The sequence below is a fragment of the Salmo salar genome, chromosome 03, assembly GCF_965601325.2.
Source record: "Salmo salar chromosome 03, fSalSal1, whole genome shotgun sequence".
Lineage (NCBI taxonomy): Eukaryota > Metazoa > Chordata > Actinopteri > Salmoniformes > Salmonidae > Salmo > Salmo salar.
This window is the reverse complement of record NC_138293.1, coordinates 90,696,378-90,718,070: the sequence shown is the minus strand read 5'-3', so window position 1 is coordinate 90,718,070 and position 21,693 is coordinate 90,696,378. Positions and strand designations below refer to the sequence as shown.

Below are 21,693 nucleotides of genomic sequence, written 5' to 3'. Positions count from 1 at the left end.
CTACCATAGAGAGAAACACTACTATAGAGAGACACTACTATAGAGAAACACTACTATAGAGAGAAACACTACTATAGAGAGAAACACTACCATAGAGAGAAACACTACTATAGAGAGAAACACTACTATAGATAGAAACACTACCATAGATAGAAACACTACCATAGATAGAAACACTACTATAGAGAAACACTACCATAGAGAGAAACACTACCATAGAGAGAAACACTACTATAGAGAGAAACACTACCATAGATAGAAACACTACCATAGATAGAAACACTACTATAGAGAAACACTACCATAGAGAGAAACACTACCATAGAGAGAAACACTACCATAGATAGAAACACTACTATAGAGAAACACTACTATAGAGAAACACTACCATAGAGAGAAACACTACCATAGAGAGAAACACTACTATAGAGAGAAACACTACCATAGAGAGAAACACTACTATAGAGAGAAACACTACTATAGAGAGAAACACTACTATAGAGAGAAACACTACCATAGAGAAACACTACTATAGAGAGAAACACTACTATAGAGAAACACTACTATAGAGAGAAACACTACTATAGAGAAACACTACCATAGATAGAAACACTACCATAGATAGAAACACTACTATAGAGAAACACTACCATAGAGAGAAACACTACCATAGAGAGAAACACTACTATAGAGAGAAACACTACCATAGATAGAAACACTACCATAGATAGAAACACTACTATAGAGAAACACTACCATAGAGAGAAACACTACCATAGAGAGAAACACTACCATAGAGAGAAACACTACTATAGAGAAACACTACTATAGAGAAACACTACCATAGAGAGAAACACTACCATAGAGAGAAACACTACCATAGAGAGAAACACTACCATAGAGAGAAACACTACTATAGAGAGAAACACTACTATAGAGAGAAACACTACTATAGAGAGAAACACTACCATAGAGAAACACTACTATAGAGAGAAACACTACTATAGAGAGAAACACTACCATAGAGAAACACTACTATAGAGAAACACTACTATAGAGAAACACTACTATAGAGAGAAACACTACCATATAGAAACACTACCATAGAGAAACACTACTATAGAGAGAAACACTACCATAGATAGAAACACTACTATAGAGAGAAACACTACCATAGAGAAACACTACCATAGAGAAACACTACCATAGAGAGAAACACTACCATAGAGAGAAACACTACTATAGAGAGAAACACTACCATAGAGAGAAACACTACTATAGAGAGAAACACTACTATAGAGAGAAACACTACCATAGAGAAACACTACTATATAGAAACACTACTATAGAGAGAAACACTACTATAGAGAGAAACACTACTATAGATAGAAACACTACTATAGAGAGAAACACTACTATAGAGAGAAACACTACCATAGAGAAACACTACCATAGAGAGAACACTACCATAGAGAAACACTACCATAGAGAAACACTACCATAGAGAGAAACACTACCATAGAGAAACACTACTATAGAGAGAAACACTACCATAGAAGAAACACTACCATAGAGAAACACTACCATAGATAGAAACACTACTATAGAGAGAAACACTACTATAGAGAGAAACACTACCATAGAGAAACACTACCATAGAGAAACACTACCATAGAGAGAAACACTACCATAGAGAAACACTACTATAGAGAGAAACACTACCATAGAGAAACACTACCATAGAGAAACACTACTATAGAGAAACACTACTATAGAGAGAAACACTACCATAGAGAAACACTACCATAGAGAAACACTACTATAGATAGAAACACTACTATAGATAGAAACACTACCATAGAGAGAAACACTACTATAGAGAGAAACACTACCATAGAGAAACACTACCATAGAGAGAAACACTACCATAGATAGAAACACTACTATAGAAACACTACTATAGAGAGAAACACTACTATAGAGAGAAACACTACCATAGAGAAACACTACTATAGATAGAAACACTACTATAGAGAGAAACACTACCATAGAGAGAAACACTACCATAGAGAGAAACACTACTATAGATAGAAACACTACCATAGAGAAACACTACCATAGAGAAACACTACCATAGATAGAAACACTACCATAGAGAGAAACACTACTATAGAGAGACACTACTATAGAGAAACACTACTATAGAGAGACACTACTATAGAGAGAAACACTACCATAGAGAGAAACACTACCATAGATAGAAACACTACCATAGAGAGAAACACTACTATAGAGAGACACTACTATAGAGAAACACTACTATAGAGAGAAACACTACTATAGAGAGAAACACTACCATAGAGAGAAACACTACTATAGAGAGAAACACTACTATAGATAGAAACACTACCATAGATAGAAACACTACCATAGATAGAAACACTACTATAGAGAAACACTACCATAGAGAGAAACACTACCATAGAGAGAAACACTACTATAGAGAGAAACACTACCATAGATAGAAACACTACCATAGATAGAAACACTACTATAGAGAAACACTACCATAGAGAGAAACACTACCATAGAGAGAAACACTACCATAGATAGAAACACTACTATAGAGAAACACTACTATAGAGAAACACTACCATAGAGAGAAACACTACCATAGAGAGAAACACTACTATAGAGAGAAACACTACCATAGAGAGAAACACTGAGAAACACTACATAGAGAGAAACACTACCATAGAGAAACACTACGATAGAGAAACACTACCATAGAGAAACACTACTAGAGAGACACTACCATAGATAGAAACACTACTATAGAGAAACACTACCATAGAGAGAAACACTACCATAGAGAGAAACACTACTATAGAGAGAAACACTACCATAGATAGAAACACTACCATAGATAGAAACACTACTATAGAGAAACACTACCATAGAGAGAAACACTACTATAGAGAGAAACACTACTATAGATAGAAACACTACTATAGAGAAACACTACTATAGAGAAACACTACCATAGAGAGAAACACTACCATAGAGAGAAACACTACCATAGAGAGAAACACTACCATAGAGAGAAACACTACTATAGAGAGAAACACTACTATAGAGAGAAACACTACTATAGAGAGAAACACTACCATAGAGAAACACTACTATAGAGAGAAACACTACTATAGAGAGAAACACTACCATAGAGAAACACTACCATAGAGAAACACTACTATAGAGAAACACTACTATAGAGAGAAACACTACTATAGAGAGAAACACTACCATAGAGAAACACTACCATAGAGAAAAACTACCATAGAGAGAAACACTACCATAGAGAGAAACACTACCATAGAGAGAAACACTACTATAGAGAGAAACACTACCATAGAGAGAAACACTACTATAGAGAGAAACACTACTATAGAGAGAAACACTACCATAGAGAAACACTACTATAGAGAGAAACACTACTATAGAGAAACACTACCATAGAGAAACACTACCATAGAGAGAAACACTACCATAGATAGAAACACTACCATAGATAGAAACACTACTATATAGAAACACTACTATAGAGAGAAACACTACTATAGAGAGAAACACTACCATAGATAGAAACACTACTATAGAGAGAAACACTACTATAGAGAGAAACACTACCATAGAGAAACACTACTATAGAGAGAAACACTACCATAGAGAAACACTACCATAGAGAAACACTACTATAGAGAGAAACACTACCATAGAGAAACACTACTATAGAGAGAAACACTACTATAGATAGAAACACTACCATAGAGAGAAACACTACTATAGAGAGAAACACTACCATAGAGAAACACTACCATAGAGAGAAACACTACCATAGATAGAAACACTACTATAGAAACACTACTATAGAGAGAAACACTACTATAGAGAGAAACACTACCATAGAGAAACACTACTATAGATAGAAACACTACTATAGATAGAAACACTACTATAGAGAGAAACACTACCATAGAGAGAAACACTACCATAGAGAGAAACACTACCATAGATAGAAACACTACCATAGAGAGAAACACTACTATAGAGAGAAACACTACCATAGAGAAACACTACCATAGATAGAAACACTACCATAGAGAGAAACACTACCATAGAGAGAAACACTACCATAGAGAGAAACACTACCATAGATAGAAACACTACCATAGAGAGAAACACTACTATAGAGAGAAACACTACTATAGAGAGAAACACTACCATAGAGAAACACTACCATAGAGAAACACTACCATAGAGAAACACTACCATAGAGAAACACTACCATAGAGAAACACTACCATAGAGAAACACTACCATAGAGAAACACTACCATAGAGAAACACTACCATAGAGAGAAACACTACCATAGAGAGAAACACTACCATAGAGAGAAACACTACTATAGAGAGAAACACTACTATAGAGAGAAACACTACCATAGAGAAACACTACTATAGAGAAACACTACTATAGAGAGAACACTACCATAGAGAAACACTACTATAGATAGAAACACTACTATAGATAGAAACACTACCATAGAGAGAAACACTACTATAGAGAGAAACACTACCATAGAGAAACACTACCATAGAGAGAAACACTACCATAGATAGAAACACTACTATAGAAACACTACTATAGAGAGAAACACTACTATAGAGAGAAACACTACCATAGAGAGAAACACTACCATAGAGAGAAACACTACTATAGATAGAAACACTACCATAGAGAAACACTACCATAGAGAAACACTACCATAGATAGAAACACTACCATAGAGAGAAACACTACCATAGAGAGAAACACTACCATAGATAGAAACACTACCATAGAGAGAAACACTACTATAGAGAGAAACACTACTATAGAGAGAAACACTACCATAGAGAAACACTACCATAGAGAAACATTACCATAGAGAAACACTACCATAGATAGAAACACTACCATAGAGAGAAACACTACCATAGAGAGAAACACTACCATAGAGAGAAACACTACTATAGAGAGAAACACTACTATAGAGAGAAACACTACTATAGAAGAAACACTACTATAGAGAGAAACACTACTATAGAGAGAAACACTACCATAGAGAGAAACACTACCATAGAGAGAAACACTACTATAGAGAAACACTACTATAGAGAAACACTACCATAGAGAGAAACACTACCATAGAGAAACACTACTATAGATAGAAACACTACTATAGATAGAAACACTACCATAGAGAGAACACTACTATAGAGAGAAACACTACCATAGAGAAACACTACCATAGAGAGAAACACTACCATAGATAGAAACACTACCATAGAGAGAAACACTACTATAGAGAGAAACACTACTATAGAGAGAAACACTACCATAGAGAAACACTACTATAGAAGAAACACTACTATAGAGAGAAACACTACCATAGAGAGAAACACTACCATAGAGAGAAACACTACCATAGAGAGAAACACTACTATAGATAGAAACACTACCATAGAGAAACACTACCATAGATAGAAACACTACCATAGAGAGAAACACTACCATAGAGAGAAACACTACCATAGAGAGAAACACTACTATAGAGAGAAACACTACCATAGAGAGAAACACTACTATAGAGAGAAACACTACTATAGAGAGAAACACTACCATAGAGAAACACTACCATAGATAGAAACACTACCATAGAGAGAAACACTACCATAGAGAGAAACACTACCATAGAGAGAAACACTACTATAGAGAGAAACACTACCATAGAGAAACACTACTATAGAGAAACACTACTATAGAGAGAACACTACCATAGAGAAACACTACTATAGATAGAAACACTACTATAGATAGAAACACTACCATAGAGAGAAACACTACCATAGAGAGAAACACTACCATAGAGAGAAACACTACCATAGAGAGAAACACTACTATAGAGAGAAACACTACCATAGAGAAACACTACCATAGAGAAACACTACCATAGAGAAACACTACCATAGATAGAAACACTACCATAGAGAGAAACACTACCATAGAGAGAAACACTACTATAGAGAGAAACACTACCATAGAGAGAAACACTACTATAGAGAGAAACACTACTATAGAGAGAAACACTACTATAGAGAGAAACACTACTATAGAGAAACACTACTATAGAGAGAAACACTACTATAGATAGAAACACTACCATAGATAGAAACACTACCATAGATAGAAACACTACTATAGAGAAACACTACCATAGAGAGAAACACTACCATAGAGAGAAACACTACTATAGAGAGAAACACTACCATAGATAGAAACACTACCATAGATAGAAACACTACTATAGAGAAACACTACCATAGAGAGAAACACTACCATAGAGAGAAACACTACCATAGATAGAAACACTACTATAGAGAAACACTACTATAGAGAAACACTACCATAGAGAGAAACACTACCATAGATAGAAACACTACTATAGAGAAACACTACTATAGAGAAACACTACCATAGAGAGAAACACTACCATAGATAGAAACACTACCATAGAGAGAAACACTACTATAGAGAGAAACACTACTATAGAGAGAAACACTACTATAGAGAGAAACACTACCATAGAGAAAGACTACCATAGAGAAACACTACTATAGAGAGAAACACTACCATAGAGAAACACTACCATAGAGAAAAACTACCATAGAGAGAAACACTACCATAGAGAGAAACACTACCATAGAGAGAAACACTACTATAGAGAGAAACACTACCATAGAGAGAAACACTACTATGGAGAGAAACACTACTATAGAGAGAAACACTACCATAGAGAAACACTACCATAGAGAGAAACACTACTATAGAGAAACACTACCATAGAGAAACACTACCATAGAGAGAAACACTACCATAGATAGAAACACTACCATAGATAGAAACACTACTATATAGAAACACTACTATAGAGAGAAACACTACTATAGAGAGAAACACTACCATAGATAGAAACACTACTATAGAGAGAAACACTACTATAGAGAGAAACACTACCATAGAGAAACACTACCATAGAGAGAGACACTACTATAGAGAAACACTACCATAGAGAAACACTACTATAGAGAGAAACACTACCATAGAGAAACACTACCATAGAGAAACACTACTATAGAGAAACACTACTATAGAGAGAAACACTACCATAGAGAAACACTACCATAGAGAAACACTACCATAGATAGAAACACTACTATAGATAGAAACACTACCATAGAGAGAAACACTACTATAGAGAGAAACACTACCATAGAGAAACACTACCATAGAGAGAAACACTACCATAGAGAGAAACACTACCATAGATAGAAACACTACTATAGAAACACTACTATAGAGAGAAACACTACTATAGAGAGAAACACTACCATAGAGAAACACTACTATAGATAGAAACACTACTATAGATAGAAACACTACTATAGAGAGAAACACTACCATAGAGAGAAACACTACCATAGAGAGAAACACTACTATAGATAGAAACACTACCATAGAGAAACACTACCATAGAGAAACACTACCATAGATAGAAACACTACCATAGAGAGAAACACTACCATAGAGAGAAACACTACCATAGATAGAAACACTACCATAGAGAGAAACACTACTATAGAGAGAAACACTACTATAGAGAGAAACACTACCATAGAGAAACACTACCATAGAGAAACACTACCATAGAGAAACACTACCATAGATAGAAACACTACCATAGAGAGAAACACTACCATAGAGAGAAACACTACCATAGAGAGAAACACTACTATAGAGAGAAACACTACCATAGAGAAACACTACTATAGAGAAACACTACTATGGAGAGAACACTACCATAGAGAAACACTACTATAGATAGAAACACTACTATAGATAGAAACACTACCATAGAGAGAAACACTACTATAGAGAGAAACACTACCATAGAGAAACACTACCATAGAGAAACACTACCATAGATAGAAACACTACCATAGAGAGAAACACTACCATAGATAGAAACACTACCATAGAGAGAAACACTACTATAGAGAGAAACACTACTATAGAGAGAAACACTACCATAGAGAAACACTACCATAGAGAAACACTACCATAGAGAAACACTACCATAGATAGAAACACTACTATAGAGAGAAACACTACCATAGAGAGAAACACTACCATAGAGAGAAACACTACCATAGAGAGAAACACTACTATAGAGAGAAACACTACTATAGAGAGAAACACTACTATAGAGAGAAACACTACTATAGAGAAACACTACTATAGAGAGAAACACTACTATAGAGAGAAACACTACCATAGAGAAACACTACCATAGAGAGAAACACTACCATAGAGAGAAACACTACTATAGAGAGAAACACTACCATAGAGAGAAACACTACTATAGAGAGAAACACTACTATAGAGAGAAACACTACTATAGAGAGAAACACTACTATAGAGAAACACTACTATAGAGAGAAACACTACTATAGATAGAAACACTACCATAGATAGAAACACTACCATAGAGAAACACTACTATAGAGAGAAACACTACTATAGAGAAACACTACCATAGAGAAACACTACCATAGAGAGAAACACTACCATAGAAGAAACACTACCATAGATAGAAACACTACTATATAGAAACACTACTATAGAGAGAAACACTACTATAGAGAGAAACACTACCATAGATAGAAACACTACTATAGAGAGAAACACTACTATAGAGAGAAACACTACCATAGAGAAACACTACTATAGAGAGAAACACTACCATAGAGAAACACTACCATAGAGAAACACTACTATAGAGAGAAACACTACTATAGAGAGAAACACTACTATAGAGAAACACTACTATAGAGAGAAACACTACTATAGAGAAACACTACCATAGAGAAACACTACTATAGAGAGAAACACTACCATAGAGAAACACTACCATAGAGAAACACTACTATAGAGAAACACTACTATAGAGAGAAACACTACCATAGAGAAACACTACCATAGAGAAACACTACCATAGATAGAAACACTACTATAGATAGAAACACTACCATAGAGAGAAACACTACTATAGAGAGAAACACTACCATAGAGAAACACTACCATAGAGAGAAACACTACCATAGAGAGAAACACTACCATAGATAGAAACACTACTATAGAAACACTACTATAGAGAGAAACACTACTATAGAGAGAAACACTACCATAGAGAAACACTACTATAGATAGAAACACTACTATAGATAGAAACACTACTATAGAGAGAAACACTACCATAGAGAGAAACACTACCATAGAGAGAAACACTACTATAGATAGAAACACTACCATAGAGAAACACTACCATAGAGAAACACTACCATAGATAGAAACACTACCATAGAGAGAAACACTACCATAGAGAGAAACACTACCATAGAGAGAAACACTACCATAGAGAGAAACACTACTATAGAGAGAAACACTACTATAGAGAGAAACACTACCATAGAGAAACACTACCATAGAGAAACACTACCATAGAGAAACACTACCATAGATAGAAACACTACCATAGAGAGAAACACTACCATAGAGAGAAACACTACCATAGAGAGAAACACTACTATAGAGAGAAACACTACCATAGAGAAACACTACTATAGAGAAACACTACTATAGAGAGAACACTACCATAGAGAAACACTACTATAGATAGAAACACTACTATAGATAGAAACACTACCATAGAGAGAAACACTACTATAGAGAGAAACACTACCATAGAGAAACACTACCATAGAGAAACACTACCATAGATAGAAACACTACCATAGAGAGAAACACTACCATAGAGAGAAACACTACCATAGATAGAAACACTACCATAGAGAGAAACACTACTATAGAGAGAAACACTACTATAGAGAGAAACACTACCATAGAGAAACACTACCATAGAGAAACACTACCATAGAGAAACACTACCATAGATAGAAACACTACCATAGAGAGAAACACTACCATAGATAGAAACACTACCATAGAGAGAAACACTACTATAGAGAGAAACACTACTATAGAGAGAAACACTACCATAGAGAAACACTACCATAGAGAAACACTACCATAGAGAAACACTACCATAGATAGAAACACTACCATAGAGAGAAACACTACCATAGAGAGAAACACTACCATAGAGAGAAACACTACCATAGAGAGAAACACTACTATAGAGAGAAACACTACTATAGAGAGAAACACTACTATAGAGAGAAACACTACTATAGAGAGAAACACTACTATAGAGAAACACTACTATAGAGAGAAACACTACTATAGAGAGAAACACTACCATAGAGAAACACTACTATAGAGAAACACTACCATAGAGAAACACTACTATAGAGAGAAACACTACCATAGAGAAACACTACTATAGAGAGAAACACTACCATAGAGAGAAACACTACTATAGAGAGAAACACTACTATAGAGAGAAACACTACTATAGAGAAACACTACTATAGAGAAACACTACTATAGAGAGAAACACTACTATAGATAGAAACACTACCATAGATAGAAACACTACCATAGAGAGAAACACTACCATAGAGAGAAACACTACTATAGAGAGAAACACTACCATAGAGAGAAACACTACTATAGAGAGAAACACTACTATAGAGAGAAACACTACTATAGAGAGAAACACTACTATAGAGAAACACTACTATAGAGAGAAACACTACTATAGATAGAAACACTACCATAGATAGAAACACTACCATAGATAGAAACACTACTATAGAGAAACACTACCATAGAGAGAAACACTACCATAGAGAGAAACACTACTATAGAGAGAAACACTACCATAGATAGAAACACTACCATAGATAGAAACACTACTATAGAGAAACACTACCATAGAGAGAAACACTACCATAGAGAGAAACACTACCATAGATAGAAACACTACTATAGAGAAACACTACTATAGAGAAACACTACTATAGAGAGAAACACTACCATAGAGAGAAACACTACTATAGAGAGAAACACTACCATAGAGAGAAACACTACCATAGATAGAAACACTACTATAGAGAAAACACTACTATAGAGAAACACTACTATAGAGAAACACTACCATAGAGAGAAACACTACTATAGAGAGAAACACTACTATAGAGAGAAACACTACCATAGAGAGAAACACTACTATAGAGAGAAACACTACTATAGAGAGAAACACTACTATAGAGAGAAACACTACCATAGAGAAACACTACCATAGAGAAAAACTACCATAGAGAGAAACACTACCATAGAGAGAAACACTACCATAGAGAGAAACACTACTATAGAGAGAAACACTACCATAGAGAGAAACACTACTATGGAGAGAAACACTACTATAGAGAGAAACACTACCATAGAGAAACACTACTATAGAGAGAAACACTACTATAGAGAAACACTACCATAGAGAAACACTACCATAGAGAGAAACACTACCATAGATAGAAACACTACCATAGATAGAAACACTACTATATAGAAACACTACTATAGAGAGAAACACTACTATAGAGAGAAACACTACCATAGATAGAAACACTACTATAGAGAGAAACACTACTATAGAGAGAAACACTACCATAGAGAAACACTACTATAGAGAGAAACACTACCATAGAGAAACACTACCATAGAGAAACACTACTATAGAGAGAAACACTACTATAGAGAGAAACACTACCATAGAGAAACACTACCATAGAGAGAAACACTACCATAGAGAAACACTACCATAGAGAAACACTACCATAGAGAGAAACACTACCATAGAGAAACACTACCATAGAGAAACACTACCATAGAGAGAAACACTACCATAGAGAAACACTACTATAGAGAAACACTACCATAGAGAGAAACACTACCATAGAGAAACACTACCATAGAGAAACACTACCATAGAGAAACACTACTATAGAGAAACACTACTATAGAGAAACACTACTATAGAGAAACACTACTATAGAGAAACACTACTATAGAGAAACACTACTATAGAGAGAAACACTACCATAGAGAAACACTACCATAGAGAAACACTACCATAGATAGAAACACTACTATAGATAGAAACACTACCATAGAGAGAAACACTACTATAGAGAGAAACACTACCATAGAGAAACACTACCATAGAGAGAAACACTACCATAGAGAGAAACACTACCATAGATAGAAACACTACTATAGAAACACTACTATAGAGAGAAACACTACTATAGAGAGAAACACTACCATAGAGAAACACTACTATAGATAGAAACACTACTATAGATAGAAACACTACTATAGAGAGAAACACTACCATAGAGAGAAACACTACCATAGAGAGAAACACTACTATAGATAGAAACACTACCATAGAGAAACACTACCATAGAGAAACACTACCATAGATAGAAACACTACCATAGAGAGAAACACTACCATAGAGAGAAACACTACCATAGATAGAAACACTACCATAGAGAGAAACACTACTATAGAGAGAAACACTACTATAGAGAGAAACACTACCATAGAGAAACACTACCATAGAGAAACACTACCATAGAGAAACACTACCATAGATAGAAACACTAGCATAGAGAGAAACACTACCATAGAGAGAAACACTACCATAGAGAGAAACACTACTATAGAGAGAAACACTACCATAGAGAAACACTACTATAGAGAAACACTACTATGGAGAGAACACTACCATAGAGAAACACTACTATAGATAGAAACACTACTATAGATAGAAACACTACCATAGAGAGAAACACTACTATAGAGAGAAACACTACCATAGAGAAACACTACCATAGAGAAACACTACCATAGATAGAAACACTACCATAGAGAGAAACACTACCATAGAGAGAAACACTACCATAGATAGAAACACTACCATAGAGAGAAACACTACTATAGAGAGAAACACTACTATAGAGAGAAACACTACCATAGAGAAACACTACCATAGAGAGAAACACTACCATAGAGAGAAACACTACTATAGAGAGAAACACTACTATAGAGAGAAACACTACTATAGAGAAACACTACTATAGAGAGAAACACTACTATAGAGAGAAACACTACCATAGAGAAACACTACCATAGAGAGAAACACTACTATAGAGAGAAACACTACTATAGAGAGAAACACTACCATAGAGAAACACTACCATAGAGAAACACTACTATAGATAGAAACACTACTATAGAGAAACACTACTATAGAGAGAAACACTACCATAGAGAAACACTACTATAGAGAGAAACACTACCATAGAGAAACACTACTATAGAGAGAAACACTACCATAGAGAGAAACACTACCATAGAGAGAAACACTACCATAGATAGAAACACTACTATAGAGAGAAACACTACTATAGATAGAAACACTACCATAGAGAAACACTACTATAGAGAGAAACACTACCATAGAGAAACACTACTATAGAGAGAAACACTACCATAGAGAAACACTACTATAGAGAGAAACACTACCATAGAGAGAAACACTACCATAGAGAGAAACACTACCATAGATAAAAACACTACTATAGAGAGAAACACTACTATAGATAGAAACACTACCATAGAGAAACACTACCATAGAGAAACACTACCATAGATAGAAACACTACCATAGAGAGAAACACTACCATAGAGAAACACTACTATAGAGAAACACTACCATAGATAGAAACACTACTATAGAGAAACACTACCATAGAGAAACACTACCATAGAGAGAAACACTACCATAGATAGAAACACTACCATAGAGAGAAACACTACCATAGAGAGAAACACTACTATAGAGAAACACTACTATAGAGAGAAACACTACTATAGAGAGAAGCACTACTATAGAGAAACGCACTACTATAGAGAAACACTACCATAGATAGAAACACTACTATAGATAGAAACACTACTATAGAGAAACACTACTATAGAGAAACACTACCATAGAGAGAAACACTACCATAGAGAGAAACTCTACTATAGATAGAAACACTACCATGGAGAGAAACACTACCATAGATAGAAACACTACCATAGATAGAAACACTACCATAGAGAAACACTACCATAGATAGAAACACTACCATAGAGAGAAACACTACCATAGAGAGAAACACTACCATAGAGAGAAACACTACCATAGAGAAACACTACTATAGAGAAACACTACCATAGATAGAAACACTACCATAGAGAAACACTACCATAGAGAAACACTACTATAGAGAAACACTACTATAGAGAGAAACACTACTATAGAGAAACACTACCATAGAGAGAAACACTACCATAGAGAAACACTACCATAGAGAAACACTACTATAGAGAGAAACACTACTATAGAGAGAAACACTACTATAGAGAGAAACACTACTATAGAGAGAAGCACTACTATAGATAAACACTACCATAGATAGAAACACTACTATAGATAGAAACACTACTATAGAGAGAAACACTACCATAGAGAGAAACACTACTATAGAGAGAAACACTACTATATAGAGAAACACTACCATAGAGAGAAACACTACCATAGAGAGAAACACTACCATAGAGAGAAACACTACCATAGAGAGAAACACTACCATAGATAGAAACACTACCAGATAGAAACACTACTATAGAAACACTACTATAGAGAGAAACACTACTATAGAGAGAAACACTACCATAGAGAAACACTACTATAGATAGAAACACTACTATAGATAGAAACACTACTATAGAGAGAAACACTACCATAGAGAGAAACACTACCATAGAGAGAAACACTACCATAGAGAGAAACACTACTATAGATAGAAACACTACCATAGAGAAAACCTACCATAGAGAAACACTACCATAGAGAAACACTACCATAGATAGAAACACTACCATAGAGAGAAACACTACCATAGAGAGAAACACTACCATAGATAGAAACACTACCATAGAGAGAAACACTACTATAGAGAGAAACACTACTATAGAGAGAAACACTACCATAGAGAAACACTACCATAGAGAAACACTACCATAGAGAAACACTACCATAGATAGAAACACTACCATAGAGAGAAACACTACCATAGAGAGAAACACTACTATAGAGAGAAACACTACCATAGAGAAACACTACTATAGAGAAACACTACTATAGAGAGAACACTACCATAGAGAAACACTACTATAGATAGAAACACTACTATAGATAGAAACACTACTATAGAGAAACACTACTATAGAGAAACACTACCATAGAGAGAAACACTACTATAGAGAGAAACACTACCATAGAGAAACACTACCATAGAGAAACACTACCATAGATAGAAACACTACCATAGATAGAAACACTACCATAGAGAGAAACACTACCATAGAGAGAAACACTACCATAGATAGAAACACTACCATAGAGAGAAACACTACTATAGAGAGAAACACTACTATAGAGAGAAACACTACCATAGAGAAACACTACCATAGAGAAACATTACCATAGAGAAACACTACCATAGATAGAAACACTACCATAGAGAGAAACACTACCATAGAGAGAAACACTACCATAGAGAGAAACACTACTATAGAGAGAAACACTACTATAGAGAGAAACACTACTATAGAGAGAAACACTACTATAGAGAAACACTACTATAGAGAGAAACACTACTATAGAGAGAAACACTACTATAGAGAGAAACACTACCATAGAGAAACACTACCATAGAGAGAAACACTACTATAGAGAGAAACACTACCATAGAGAAACACTACTATAGATAGAAACACTACCATATAGAAACACTACTATAGAGAGAAACACTACCATAGAGAAACACTACTATAGAGAGAAACACTACCATAGAGAAACACTACTATAGAGAGAAACACTACCATAGAGAGAAACACTACCATAGATAGAAACACTACTATAGATAGAAACACTACCATAGAGAGAAACACTACCATAGATAGAAACACTACCATAGAGAGAAACACTACCATAGATAGAAACACTACTATAGATAGAAACACTACCATAGAGAGAAACACTACCATAGATAGAAACACTACCATAGAGAGAAACACTACCATAGATAGAAACACTACTATAGAGAGAAACACTACCATAGAGAGAAACACTACCATAGATAGAAACACTACTATAGATAGAAACACTACCATAGAGAGAAACACTACCATAGATAGAAACACTACCATAGAGAGAAACACTACCATAGATAGAAACACTACTATAGAGAGAAACACTACCATAGAGAGAAACACTACCATAGAGAGAAACACTACTATAGAGAGAAACACTACCATAGAGAAACACTACTATAGAGAGAAACACTACCATAGATAGAAACACTTCTATAGAGAAACACTACTATAGAGAGAAACACTACTATAGATAGAAACACTACCATAGAGAAACACTACCATAGAGAAACACTACCATAGATAGAAACACTACCATAGAGAGAAACACTACCATAGAGAGAAACACTACCATAGATAGAAACACTACTATAGAGAGAAACACTACTATAGAGAGAAACACTACTATAGAGAGAAACACTACTATAGAGAGAAACACTACCATAGAGAGAAACACTACTATAGAGAGAAACACTACCATAGATAGAAACACTTCTATAGAGAAACACTACTATAGAGAGAAACACTACTATAGATAGAAACACTACCATAGAGAAACACTACCATAGAGAAACACTACCATAGATAGAAACACTACCATAGAGAGAAACACTACCATAGAGAGAAACACTACCATAGAGAGAAACACTACCATAGAGAAACACTACTATAGAGAAACACTACCATAGATAGAAACACTACTATAGAGAAACACTACCATAGAGAAACACTACTATAGAGAAACACTACCATAGAGAGAAACACTACCATAGAGAAACACTACTATAGAGAGAAACACTACCATAGAGAAACACTACCATAGAGAGAAACACTACTATAGAGAGAAACACTACCATAGAGAGAAACACTACCATAGAGAGAAACACTACCATAGAGAGAAACACTACCATAGAGAGAAACACTACCATAGAGAGAAACACTACTATAGAGAAACACTACCATAGAGAAACACTACCATAGAGAGAAACACTACCATAGAGAAACACTACTATAGAGAGAAACACTACCATAGAGAAACACTACCATAGAGAGAAACACTACCATAGAGAGAAACACTACCATAGAGAGAAACACTACCATAGAGAGAAACACTACCATAGAGAGAAACACTACCATAGAGAGAAACACTACTATAGAGAAACACTACTATAGAGAGAAACACTACCATAGAGAAACACTACCATAGAGAGAAACACTACCATAGAGAGAAACACTACCATAGAGAGAAACACTACCATAGAGAGAAACACTACCATAGAGAGAAACACTACTATAGAGAAACACTACTATAGAGAGAAACACTACCATAGAGAAACACTACCATAGATAGAAACACTACCATAGAGAAACACTACCATAGATAGAAACACTACCATAGAGAGAAACACTACCATAGAGAGAAACACTACCATAGAGAGAAACACTACCATAGAGAAACACTACTATAGAGAAACACTACCATAGATAGAAACACTACCATAGAGAAACACTACTATAGAGAGAAACACTACCATAGAGAGAAACACTACCATAGAGAAACACTACCATAGAGAAACACTACCATAGAGAGAAACACTACCATAGAGAGAAACACTACCATAGATAGAAACACTACTATAGATAGAAACACTACTATAGATAGAAACACTACCATAGTTAGAAACACTACCATAGAGAAACACTACCATAGAGAAACACTACTATAGAGAGAAACACTACTATAGAGAGAAACACTACTATAGAGAGAAGCACTACTATAGAGAAACGCACTACTATAGAGAAACACTACCATAGATAGAAACACTACTATAGAGAGAAACACTACCATAGAGAGAAACACTACCATAGAGAGAAACACTACTATAGAGAGAAACACTACTATAGAGAGAAACACTACTATAGAGAAACACTACCATAGAGAGAAACACTACCATAGAGAGAAACACTACCATAGAGAGAAACTCTACTATAGATAGAACCACTACCATGGAGAGAAACACTACCATAGATAGAAACACTACCATAGATAGAAACACTACCATAGATAGAAACACTACCATAGAGAGAAACACTACCATAGAGAGAAACACTACCATAGAGAGAAACACTACTATAGAGAGAAACACTACCATAGAGAAACACTACCATAGAGAGAAACACTACCATAGAGAGAAACACTACCATAGAGAAACACTACCATAGAGAAACACTACTATAGAGAAACACTACCATAGATAGAAACACTACCATAGATAGAAGCGCTACCATAGATAGAAACGCTACTATAGAGAAACACTACTATAGAGAGAAACACTTCCATAGAGAAACACTACTATAGAGAGAAACACTACTATAGAGAAACACTACTATAGAGAGAAACACTACTATAGAGAAACACTACTATAGAGAAACACTACCATAGAGAGAAACACTACCATAGAGAAACACTACCATAGAGAAACACTACTATAGAGAGAAACACTACTATAGAGAGAAACACTACTATAGAGAGAAACACTACTATAGATAGAAACACTACCATAGAGAGAAACACTGCTAGAGAGGAACACTACTATAGAGAGAAACACTACCATAGAGAGAAACACTACCATAGAGAGAAACACTACCATAGAGAGAAACACTACCATAGAGAGAAACACTACCATAGATAGAAACACTACCATAGAGAGAAACACTACCATAGAGAGAAACACTACTAGAGAGAAACACTACTATAGAGAGAAACACTACCATAGAGAGAAACACTACCATAGAGAGAAACACTACCATAGAGAGAAACACTACCATAGATAGAAACACTACCATAGATAGAAACACTACCATAGATAGAAACACTACCATAGATAGAAACACTACCATAGAGAGAAACACTACCATAGAGAGAAACACTACCATAGATAGAAACACTACCATAGAGAGAAACACTACTATAGAGAAACACTACCATAGAGAAACACTACTATAGATAGAAACACTACTATAGAGAAACACTACCATAGAGAAACACTACCATAGAGAAACACTACCATAGAGAGAAACACTACCATAGATAGAAACACTACTATAGATAGAAACACTACTATAGATAGAAACACTACCATAGAGAGAAACACTACTATAGAGAGAAACACTACCATAGAGAAACACTACCATAGAGAGAAACACTACCATAGAGAGAAACACTACCATAGATAGAAACACTACTATAGAGAGAAACACTACTATAGAGAGAAACACTACTATAGAGAGAAACACTACCATAGAGAGAAACACTACTATAGAGAGAAACACTACCATAGATAGAAACACTTCTATAGAGAAACACTACTATAGAGAGAAACACTACTATAGATAGAAACACTACCATAGAGAAACACTACCATAGAGAAACACTACCATAGATAGAAACACTACCATAGAGAGAAACACTACCATAGAGAGAAACACTACTATAGAGAGAAACACTACTATAGATAGAAACACTACCATAGATATAAACACTACCATAGATAGAAACACTACCATAGATAGAAACGCTACTATAGAGAAACACTACTATAGAGAGAAACACTTCCATAGAGAAACACTACTATAGAGAGAAACACTACTATAGAGAAACACTACTATAGAGAAACACTACCATAGAGAGAAACACTACCATAGAGAGAAACACTACCATAGATAGAAACACTACCATAGAGAAACACTACTATAGAGAAACACTACTATAGAGATACACTACCATAGAGAAACACTACTATAGAGAGAAACACTACTATAGAGAGAAACACTACTATAGAGAGAAACACTACCTTAGATAGAAACACTACCATAGATAGAAACACTACCATAGAGAGAAACACTACTAGAGAGAAACACTACTATAGAGAGAAACACTACCATAGAGAGAAACACTACCATAGAGAGAAACACTACCATAGAGAGAAACACTACCATAGATAGAAACACTACCATAGAGAGAAACACTACCATAGAGAGAAACACTACCATAGAGAGAAACACTACCATAGATAGAAACACTACCATAGAGAGAAACACTACTAGAGAGAAACACTACCATAGAGAAACACTACCATAGAGAGAAACACTACCATAGAGAGACACTACTATAGATAGAAACGCTACCATAGATAGAAACGCTACCATAGATAGAAACGCTACTATAGAGAAACACTACTATAGAGAGAAACACTTCCATAGAGAAACACTACTATAGAGAGAAACACTTCCATAGAGAGACACACTACTATAGAGAAACACTTCCATAGATAGAAACACTACTATAGAGAAACACTACTATAGAGAAACACTACCATAGAGAGAAACACTACCATAGAGAAACACTACCATAGAGAAACACTACTATAGAGAGAAACACTACTATAGAGAGAAACACTACTATAGAGAGAAACACTACCTTAGATAGAAACACTACCATAGATAGAAACACTACCATAGAGAGAAACACTGCTAGAGAGAAACACTACTATAGAGAGAAACACTACCATAGAGAGAAACACTACCATAGAGAGAAACACTACCATAGATAGAAACACTACCATAGAGAGAAACACTACTAGAGAGAAACACTACTATAGAGAGAAACACTACCATAGAGAGAAACACTACCATAGAGAGAAACACTACCATAGATAGAAACACTACCATAGATAGAAACACTACAAACACTACCATAGAGAGAAACACTACCATAGAGAGAAACACTACCATAGAGAGAAACACTACCATAGATAGAAACACTACCATAGAGAGAAACACTACTATAGAGAAACACTACCATAGAGAAACACTACTATAGATAGAAACACTACTATAGAGAAACACTACCATAGAGAAACACTACCATAGAGAGAAACACTACTATAGAGAGAAACACTACTATAGAGAGAAACACTACCATAGAGAAACACTACTATAGAGAGAAACACTACTATAGAGAAACACTACCATAGAGAGAAACACTACCATAGATAGAAACACTACTATAGATAGAAACACTACTATAGATAGAAACACTACCATAGATAGAAACACTACCATAGATAGAAACACTACAAACACTACCATAGAGAGAAACACTACCATAGAGAGAAACACTACCATAGAGAGAAACACTACCATAGATAGAAACACTACCATAGAGAGAAACACTACTATAGAGAAACACTACCATAGAGAAACACTACTATAGATAGAAACACTACTATAGAGAAACAC

At 35.1% G+C, this 21,693-nt stretch overlaps 1 protein-coding gene across 7 annotated transcripts in view; it reads left to right on the top strand.

Annotated features, from left to right (window-relative positions):
* Positions 1–21,693, top strand: part of LOC106594543 (BAH and coiled-coil domain-containing protein 1) — a 252,728-nt gene that overhangs the window by 180,828 nt on the left and 50,207 nt on the right. The window lies entirely within an intron of this gene.